The sequence below is a fragment of the Mytilus edulis genome, chromosome 12, assembly GCF_963676685.1.
Source record: "Mytilus edulis chromosome 12, xbMytEdul2.2, whole genome shotgun sequence".
Taxonomy (NCBI): domain Eukaryota; kingdom Metazoa; phylum Mollusca; class Bivalvia; order Mytilida; family Mytilidae; genus Mytilus; species Mytilus edulis.
The window spans coordinates 48,223,331-48,235,283 of record NC_092355.1 but is presented as its reverse complement, the minus strand read 5'-3'; positions in this window follow the sequence as shown (position 1 = coordinate 48,235,283).

Genomic DNA, 11,953 nt, shown 5'->3' with positions numbered 1-11,953 from the left:
TTTATATCACTTTTTGTTACAGTTTCATCAAACAAACAAAAAGAAATGGGAGATAATCATCACTTGTGTTCTCAACACAGGCGTAACATCAGATCTTACTGCTCCAAACATGACGTTCCATGTTGTGACAAATGTGTCTCTACATATCATAATAAATGTGACGATATTTTTTCAGAGAAGGATTTGTGCAATATCAAGCATTCTGCTGAAGCACACGAACTGAAAGATCAAATTTGCGATTTCAGACATGATTTTAATGCACTAGAAAGGAGTTTTGGTGAGATTGTAAATGTTCTTAATGAAGAAAAAAAGGATGTTCTGAATGAAATCAAAAGCAGATAAAATATTTAATCAATCAATGGAAAAAATAGATAATGAAATCTCAAATATTTGTCAGAAGATCAAGGAAGAGTTACACACTGATTATAACAAAATAAAGGAAATTGGAGATGTTTTAAATAGATGTAACGAAAGAAAGTTAGCTGAAAACAAGTTTTCGAATATGGAATATTTTCTTGCTATGAAGGAAGACATACGAATAATAGAGGAAGCCCGCAAAGATTTGAAATCCTTGGCCTCACAAAATTGGCTGAGTGATGTTATCCTCACTTTTTCTCCAAATCCAAATATATTGAAATTGCTATCAGACGAATCGATTGGTAAAGTGAGTACAGTAACAGACAAGGGTCCTTTTCTCCTGAAACAAAACGCTGTGAAGCTCAAGTCGTTTTAGAACAAACAAAGAATGTAGTTACCGAAGGCAGAGAAAACATTCGGCAAAGGATTGTAAGTAAAAAAGTGAAGTCAGCGACAGTCTCAGTCACAGAAAGTTCATCTCAAAAGTCTGTTTCAACATCCGCGATGGGAAAAGAATCGTATTGGATAAAGATAACAAGAATTTAGTTATCTACACACCAAACGGTGAATTTATTGGATGTGTAAATCTATCCATCAAGCCACGCGCGATATATTATATAGACGACTCTACAGTACGAGTCTCTTATGGAACGCCTACAAAAAGTATAACAGTATCGATTCCAAAGTTTTATTCACTACTTTATCACGTGGTTATTTTCGGCGTCGATATTAATATTACTTTACCAAGTATTTGTTTTATTTTTCTTGTATTCCTATTAATCTTTACTCTATTGATATGTGGGATTTTCTATGTTAATTCACGAAGATCTTGAATCTCCATTAATTTATATTGAAGCTTAATCAATAAGATCATAATGAAATGGGCATGATAAAGTATAGTACACTCAGATCAATACTTAATGTCTTTTTGTTGTTGAGATATACAAGTACCTGACCACGTCCACTTTGTGTTTTTGTCAGATGCATTTCAATTTGTATCAATCTGATGAGTTAATATAAAAAGAAAATGTGGTACGATTGCCAATGAGACAACTCTCCACAAGAGATTAAATGTTGTTAATTTCTGTGTCATTTTATCTGTTTTGCTGCTTTTGAAATGTTTGATTTAGCGTTGTAAGCTTAATACTCATTTAATCCGAATTTTCAAACAACTTTATGTTCTTCGATTTATATTCAGTCGATCCTTACACAATGTATTTTAAACGATAACATTCCAATGATGTTATTGTAATTTCAAAATGGTTTTTTTTTCACATACTAGCTTGAAAACTATTGCTGATTTTCTTTTTAAAATCAAAGAAAAAAATAAGTAACAAAATATAGGTTCGAATTCATAATTCATTTTATTTTATCAGGGTTGTGATTGTTTTACTATTATGTACATTGAGGACCATTTTAAATGTAAGGACTGGAAACCTTACGAAATTAACCCCTGGGACAACATAACCTTGTTTCATCCAAAAAGTGGAAATTCCATTCCTCGTTTAAAAGAACGAATAGGATAGACTTTATGATATCAAAAACCCTGATTGTAACGATTGGAACAATATCTATGATAGAAATTCCGTGTTATGTGATAGAGATTACCCCACATACAACACTACTTCTCAAATGGATGTTAAAAGAAGAGATGGATCCAATAATAATTACGATAGCACTTTCGAATAACGCGACGAATACGATCCCAAAAACAACCTTTTTAAAACTTCAACTTTAAACTCATTGTTTTAAGTTTCGAGAAATCATGGTGTTTGTAGGTCAAAGTTGGAGTTTTAAGAACTCAATTTGTTTTTGAGTATTCAAAGTTGAATTTTTTTGATTAAGATTTATATCTGTAATAGAGAAGACAAAGAATGAATACTCATAATAAAAAAAAATGTTGATAACATGACTTAATTACCTACATGACCTCTGTTTAATGCGGGATTCACACATTGCCGATTATTGCAACCGTTTGAGATCAGACAGCGAAACGACACAAAAAGTGAAAAAGTATGATTACTATCCTTAATAATCTGCAATGTCATTTCATTGTCTAAACGCAGTCATTTTAATTCGTAACAGATTCCTACTGGTCGGGAAGGGTTTGCCTGCTGCAACGTTTCCTTTAAAGCATAACCGAGTACACACAATATTATTTGCTATGATACGAAATGACACACAATATTATTTGCTTTGATACGAAATGTACACACAATATTATTGCTATGAAACGAAATGTACACACGACTAATTTAAACCAAGTTGCAGCTAAAAATCCTCCAAATACATTTATAATGGTCAATAAAATATACGTTGGTATTTAGAGAAGCACCAACAAACTGTCTCATACATGTATGAGATATTGTACCAGTAATTCGAAGGGATAATATATTTCATAGTACACTCTTGTTTTTTTTTATATCGGCAACACAATCGTAAATATCAATTTTTCAGTTTTCTTTTCTAGATTTTTCATGTTGATGATAAAGAAACCTCAGATGTGGTTTCAGTCACTCGATATGAAATTCAAATTGTCTAATTTTAACAAGTATAATTTTTTTTTGCAGTCATCGAAATATCTGACTTAAATAATAAAAACTGATTTTAAAAGACCTATTTTGAGAATTCAAAACATATTAAATACTAGTATGTTAACGTGAATATTCAACATCTGAAACACGTGTTTAAGACAGTCGTTTATAAATAATATTTTAATTATTCCAAATAAAATTTATAAATCAAATTATCCTGATTAAGAATAATTAGAATAATTTCTCGCAATTTGATTGGCTGATATTGTCCTAATAAATTTCAGTACAATTTTTTATTACGTCAATAGGAATTATCTTCCTTAATTATTACGTCAATTGGGATTATCTCCCTTATACCATTGACCTAATAAAAAAAATTAAAAAATGAGATGCTTCATAGTCCTAATTTTTTTAATTTTTTTCACAGTTTCAGATTTACATGACTAAATATCTTAAATATATTTGGTTGCTATTGTCCTTATACTGAATTTAAATATAATAATATGTAATATAACAAAATCAGGATAAATTCGTTACACAGTGTTCAATTGTCCTAATACGGAATTTATCGGGTCAATAAAATTCATATCGGGTTTGGCTTCGCCTCACCCGATATGAATTTTATTGACCCGATAAATTCTCGTATTAGGACAATTACACACTGTGTAACTAATAATATTCTCCTAAATTTTGTTATATATAAAAAAACGAAAATCTGTATTTAGATTTTAAAAGCTGTCGCAACTCAGTTCTTGTAAGGTCTGTTCAATTTGTGTACTTGTGCACTAACTGAATTATCTTCTTTAGAATCCAATACGTATTGTTTCAGAAACAGTGAGATTGCTTTAAAAAAAAAAAAAAAAATCTGGATTTTGCTGATATACAGTTCTTACTCTAAGATTAATTTTATCATGACAAATTAAATAAACTCATGCCTAAGATAAGCCTTCAAAGCAACATTTACGGTTGAGTTACGTACAAACTTACAAATAGAAAAAACATCTAGAAGAGAACCGCTTAGTCGAGTATTATTTTGGAATACGATACTTAGTACTACAAACCCATACTGCAGTATTCGAGTACTCATTGACATCCATTACTCATTCATATATATCTTTTTGAAATACATTTAGATATATACATGTTTGTGTAATAAAAGGTTGTTCCTGGATGTTCACCTTAATACAAGAAAATTACATCTGTCCCTTCTTCTCAATTTTGTCATCTCAGAAATGTGTAAAAATCTTGTGTATCTTACAATACGTTTTTAATTTTGATAATGTTTGAAGGTAGTAAAATTATCGAAATATGGTTACATAATTGCCGTATGGTATGTGATGGATATTTGTCTTATTTGCTTACATACACATTTCTTTTCTTTTTTATATATGAAAATACACTGTACTGTTTTACAATCACAAAAGAGATCGTGAGACTTCACGCAATTTGTCTACTTATACAGTACATAAAATTGAAATACTTGTAAAATGATTAAAGTTTCGTCAGTTTATGTTTAATTTCTAAATAGTACAGGTCTATTGGCTATGCAGTTTATCATACAGATAGTATAAATCATTATCTAATCAGGACAAAATATAAACAAAACAAATCTGATAAATGTGTACCTTAACAAGGAAGTAGTAAATATTCAAAATATGGAACTACAAAGAATTGTATTACAAAAACTGTTAATTATATCGTTTGGACTATACAATTTAGCCGCTGGTATGTACCACTTATTAACATACACTTCATAAAATGTGGAAAATTATATCTATTGACTATAAAGAAATTTAATGGAGAAACAAATAAAGGGTTGAATGTATAGACGCAAGTCGACCGTTTTATATAAGGAATAATCATTTGTTGCAGGTCATGCCCATTCCAAGTTTTCATCAATATTCATCAATCTCATTAGTTATATTTGTGTTATCTAAAAATAAATATTTTGTTTCAAGACAGAAGAAAATCCTTTGTGAAGAAGATGGATGACTGATTTTTCGTACATGTAACTTAAATTATAGCAACACTACTTTGTTGTGTATTAAATAAGGGAGCTTCAAAGATATTAAGAAGTAAAATTACAAAAATACTGAACTCCAAGGAAAATTCAGAACGGAAAGTCCCTAATTAAATGGCAATATACCAAGTTTGAACACATGAAACGAATTGACAACAACTATCATATTCCTGACTTTTTACAGATATTTTCTGGTGTAGAAACAGTGGATTGATTATACCTGGTTTTAAAGTTATCTGAACCTCTTACTTGTATGACAGTCGCATAAAAAAATTTCATTATATTGACAACGATGTGTGAAGAAAACAAACATTCATAATAATTAAAAATGTCAAAAATTGGGGTACATCAGCCATCATTGTCTTATTATCTTTATCACTAAAAATGACAAAGAAATATATTAATAACTATTTACCATGACATAACACAATGACGGAAAATAATAGTACAGAGCCACGTCATGTGTAACAAAGAAACACAAAAGGGATATAGACAAAGCATATCAGCAACAATGAATGAAAAGAAAACAAAATTTATTATAGAAATATAACCCCTCCGTTTCAAAATAACATGCTTTTTAAAACCCTATTATAAATTGATAGTTTATGTACAAATTAACCAACAAAATCAGAAAAAAGTAAGGTCCATATGCTAGCTTTCGATACATAAGCCATTGCTAATTTTTTGGGAAGTCATTCCCTCTTTCCTTACATTTCAAATTGGAAACTTTTTTCTTTCAAAAGTTATGAAATGTGTTTGCATATTTGCCGTTACTGGGGTAGATTGGAACCCGACAAGTTAATCACAACGATATGTTTCTTCACACATCGGTGTCACTATAATGGAATTTTGTTCGACGGTCATACAAGTGAGAGGTTTAGATAACTTTAAAACCAGGTTTAATCTCCCGTTCCTACACATAAAAATGTCTGTACCAAGTCAGGAATATGATAGTTGTTGTCAATTCGGATGTGTTCCTTATATCTCAGCTACAATACCATTCCCTTTTCACGAATGTGACCTACCGAATAAGACTATTTAACGGATTTGTAAACAACATAAGCAACACGACGGGTGTCACATATTGAAATGTTGAACGGGTCTGCCTAACCTTTTGGGGCACCTGCGATCATCCTCTGTTTTTGGTGAGATTAGCCATGACGTTGTCAGTTTTTTTTTCAATCTTTTTTATATAAGTTTGTCGTATTAAAAAAAGGATATTTTAGGTAGGTTTTTGCGAAAATTTAAATGGGTGAATAGAAATTTGAACCCGTCCTAATAAATTGTAATACGTAGTCACAGCTTCTGTCATCTAAAGATTACAACAATCAATACGTACTTGCTTTTAAACGTTTATAAACTGAGTTAGATAATATATCTTAATGTTACTGTACTCCACTGGAATTTCATGTATAAAACTCATGTAACGATCTTAACATTACACAATACCACTGATAACATGGACATTTAAAGAGTGCTACAAATTGTTACGAGTTTAAAAAATATTTTAAGTTAAATTAGCTAAATATTGAACACAAAAACAAAGGTTTCTGAACTAAAAATGAGTAAATGGCACTAAACGGAATAACATAATTATTCGTTGAGTTTATATTCAATATGAGTGGTTAATTTGGTATTTTAATGTAATTTCTCTGATTCTAACTATTTTGCCCTACAATGTGTTAAAGAACTGAGAGTTTGTTTATACATTCATAAAGTTTCTTTCCAATTTTTATACCAACATTGTTACAGATATTGGTTCAACAAATCAATATGTTGGCGTTGAACGGGAAATTATAAATTTTTGAGCAAATCGAATCTTGAATGTAAAGATCTTCAAAACGTACTTTGAAAAATTTTACTTAAAAATAAAATTGAGAATGGAAATGGGGAATGTGTTAAAGAGACAACAACCCGACCAAATAAAAAACAACAGCAGAGGGTCACCAACAGGTCTTCAATGTAGCGAGAAATTCCCGCACCCGGATGCGTCCTTCAGCTGGCCCCTAAACAAATATATACTAGTCCAGGGATAATGAACGCCATACTAATTTCAAAATTGTACACAAGAAACTAAAATTCAAATAATACAAGACTAACAAAGGCCAGAGGCTCCTGACTTGGGACAGGCGCAAAAATGCGGCGGGGTTAAACATGTTTGTGAGATCTCAACCATCCCCCTATACCTCTAACCAATGTAGAAAAGTAAACGCATAACAATACGCACATTAAAATTCAGTTCAAGAGAAGTCCGAGTCTGATGTCAGAAGATGTAACTAAAGAAAATAAACAAAATGACAATAATACATATATAACAACAGACTACTAGCAGTTAACTGACATGCCAGCTCCAGACTTCAATTAAACTGACTGAAAGATTATGATTTCATCATATGAACATCAGGCACAATCCTTCCCGTTAGGGGTTTAGTATCATACCATCATAACATATATGAGAAAAATATAACCCGTGTCATGCCAACAACTGTTTTTAGAATAAATGTGTTTAGTTCCGATGCAAAGACCTTATCAGTGACTCAATATTAACGCCAAAATATGCAATCTTTAATGACTTGACAACAGTATCGTAATTATATCCTTTCTTAATAAGTCTATTCAAAGGTTTTGTAAGTTTCTGAGGTGAATACTGACACCTTTGTGCTTTATAAAGAATATTTCCATAAGTCTGCATGTTGAGCTATATTTACGAATGATGTCTTTATACCGATGATAAAATTTAGTAAATGTTTTGACTAGTTTGTGATATCGAAAACCCTGGTGTAATAATTTTTCAGTAATACATAAATTTCTCTCGTTAAAATCTAAAACATTGTTACATACACGAGCGAATCGTACAAGTTGAGATATATAAACACCGTAAGATGGTGACAAGGGAACGTCACCATCTAAAAACGGATAATTAACGATAGGAAATGAAAAAGCATCCCTTTTATCATAAATTTTAGTATTCAGCTTTCCATTAGTGATATAGATATCAAGATCGAGAAAAGGGCAGTGGTCATTGTTAGTATTAGCTTTATTTAAAGTAAGTTCAACAGGATAAATTTCATTAATATACATACTGAAGTCGTCATTATTGAGAGCTAAAATATCATCCAAATATCTAAAAGTATTATTAAATTTGTTTATCAGATGATGTTTCGATGGGACTGTGCTTATTTGTGTCATAAATTGTAACTCATAACAATACAAAAAACAGGTCCGCAATAAGTGGTGCACAGTTAGTCCCCATTGGAATTCCGATAATCTGACGATATACGGAATCCCCAAAGCGAACAAAAATGTTATCTAGTAAAAATTCAAGGGCATATATAGTATCAAAGCATGTCCAATTGACATAGTTTTTTTGTTTATTGCTACTAAAAAATGACCTAAAAGAGTTTGAACATATATATTCACATTCTGATTTTTTGAATGCCCAGTTAATTAGGTGTGTGAATTTTTTCTTAATGAGAATGTGAGGCAATGTGGTATACAGGGTAGAAAAATCAAAACTTTGAACAGATTCAAAATCACCAATATAAGCATGCAATTTATCAAGTACTTCCAACGAGTTCTTGACACTCCAAAAGTAATTTATTCCACTATTTTCGAAGGCCTTATTTGAACAATTTATTATCAGGTTTTTAATTGTACCAAGTGTGCTGGTAAGAAGAATAGACAATTTAGTAGTTGAACAATGGCTTGAAGACGAAATAAATCTATATTTGTAAGGAGAATAGTTTTTGGACTTATGAAGTAGTCGATGTCATTAAAACAAAATAGTAAAATTTATAAATACATGTAATAGGGAAGCAGGAAAACATATTATAAAATATAAACTACTTCAATTTTAACAGATTGCGTTCGGCATTCTGTTTTGTTTACTAACCTTTTAAATGAATAGAGGGTTTTATTGAAGCTATATATATCTATATGGCAATATCTACAAAAACATTACAATGTAAAACAATCGTTAAAGGGCAACCTCGAACTGTATGGATTCAAATCCAAAATAAGTCAAATTGAATTGAAGCACGTAAAGAGTGTATCAGTCAAGGGGGAACGCTGTCAAATATAGACGACATTGTTGGGTGCAACAACAGGACAAAGGGGAAAAGGATATGGACAGGCAATCATCAGGTATTGACACCATGGTTAGGGAAAACAGGTACGATGGTAATTGATAATGTTGTTATATACGAGTTTTCACTTTGATGATATAACTTTTATAACATATGTTTACCATATTTTAAGATTATGGATTTCATTAAATATTATGAACACCAATAATGTTAACAAGACGAACTTTGTTAGCCGATTCGAAACTGACTATTTAAGCAGTTTGATTAACTTCAGTTTCAAACATTTATTTCCATACAAATAATGAAATATTTCACGACCAATACATGCTTTTGTGTGATGACATTTCGTATCAACTGTTTTAAAAATATGTCCCATTCAATGATACTGCAGATTGCGAAAGTGATCTCACCGTATTATGCTCACCGTAGGCGCAAGCAGATGCGAGTTTGGTGGCCGTCAATGTCAAACCAAAGGTTAGCATTTGTTTTTGATGCTGCCTTGCTAAGGACAAAAAAGTAGGCACTGTGTAAGAATAATGTATTCAATAAGGACGATAAGTCTCCTTGCGGACTGATACCTTGCGAACAAGGAAGTTGGAATTCTGACGTAGTTTGCCGGTCTAGTACATTACAGAATATAACGACAGTTCATCATTATCATTAAACATTGCTGCTGATTACTTTATTTGTCTTTCAGATAATTTTCATTTTGTTAATTTTGCATTTATTGAATATAAAGCTATATATACATTCTATTTTATTATTTAGGTTGCTTCGATTTAGTAAACGCATCAACATACCAATACAATACTGATGCTGTTCAAGAGTGCTACAAAAAATGTGGTAAACCTTATTTTGGACATATAGTTAGTTTAGACATTTGGTCAACCCCATGAAAAATCGTTTATTGTTAGTTATGATCAGATATACATGTGATAACTTATCTGAAGTAAAATCACAAAAATGCTGAACTCCGAGAAAAAAATCCCTAATCAAATGCCAAAATCAATTCATGAAACTCATCAAACGAATGGACAACAACTGTCATATTCCTGACTTGGTACAGGCATTTTTGAATTAGACAATGGTGGATTGCACCTGGTTTTATAATCAACTTTGTATTTCTTTAGCTTTATAACTATTTTGATCTGAGCGTCACTGATGAGTCTAGTGTAGAAGAACCGCGCGTCTGACGTATCAAAATATAATCATGGTACCTTTGATAACAATTTATAGTGCTAAATCTTTCACTTGTATGACAGTCGCGTCAAAATTATATTTAAAAAATTTCAAAATAGATGTACAATAGTCATCACTGTGTAACAATCTCAATCAGAACAAAACAAATAAATATTTAACAAAGATGCACAAAAAAGCATAAATTAAATTTAACAACCACGTTCATTGTTTACTCTTTTTTGAATTTTAAATCAACCATTTTTAGCCATGGCGTTGTCAATTTGTTTTAGATTTATGAGTTTGACTGTCCCTTTGGTATCTTTCGTCCCCCTCTTTAAAGGATTGAAATATTTGAATGGCTAGGTTCACTACAACTCTGGTGTAGAATCGCGGGATTGACGTCAGAATGTATACGTCACACAGGTAGAGATAACAGGTATAGAGGTAAACACATGCAAGTGATGTAAATTCGAAAGAATTCAACAATTCCCATGATCAAATCAATAGACATACCTTTCAAAATATTCGCTATTGATCAACACAAGATAGGGAGCATATATAGTTTTGACAAATTCAAGGGATTATCGATTCATTTGATAAATCAAGTTTTACAATCGATACTTTTGCACAAACATATGATAGAGGCAAAAGAGTAAATTATGAATTCTTTAAATTGTTTTGCTTGGTAAATTTTTTTTATATGAGCGTCACTGATTAGTCTGATGTAGACGAAACGCGCGTCTTGCGTGCTTAATTATAATCCTGGTACCTTTGATAACTATATAGTACGAACCATACATTAAACAGCCAACATTTATTGATAAAATGCAATATATCCGAAGTAAAGACGTATCCAAATTAATGAGGCAACTATAAGGACAAAAAACCAAAATTCAATTTACTCTACAATCGATTAAGGCCTGACAAATGAAAAATCTAGCAAGGTATATTTTGGTATGACAGAAAACAAGATTTCTTATTTAAAAAAAAAAGCTGAAAGAGGCCGAATATGTTGTATATAGTAAGAAAAACTGACGAAAAGTTATGACTACATATTCACGTTCATATTGTTTGTAATAATCTTTGATATCCTCTTTAAATATATAACACTTTTCCTACTTTTCAATCAAATTAGTACCATACATTGTCATCAGAATCCGATTTTTAAATTTATTTTTTGGTTGAAATGTAAACTATTTAGTATATTTTTGTACATCATTTAATGTTTGTATTATAATAAAACTGATTGTTATAATTGTAATGTTGTTTACAGAACAATAGATATAGGAAGATGTGGTGTGAGTGCCAATGAGACAATTCTCCATACAAATAACAATTTAAAAAGTAAACCATTATAGGTTAAAGTACGGCCTTCAACACGGAGCCTTGGCTCACACCGAACAACAAGCTATAAAGGGCCCAAAAATTACTAGTGTAAAACAATTCAAACGGGAAAACCAACGGTCTAATCTATATAAACAAAACGAGAAACGAGAAACACGTATATATTACATAAACAAACGACAACTACTGTACATCAGATTCCTGACTTAGGACAGGTGCAAACATTTGCAGCGGGATTAAACGTTTTAATGGATCCAAACCTTCTCCCTTTTTCTGAAACAATAGCATAACATCACAACAAAGAAAACATACGATAAAATATCAATTGACAGACTTAACTCAATCAAAAAACCTATGATTAAACAATGAACGAATAAATTTGATCTGCGATATCTGAATACAAATGCACAGTTAATTAAATATTAAAGACAAAC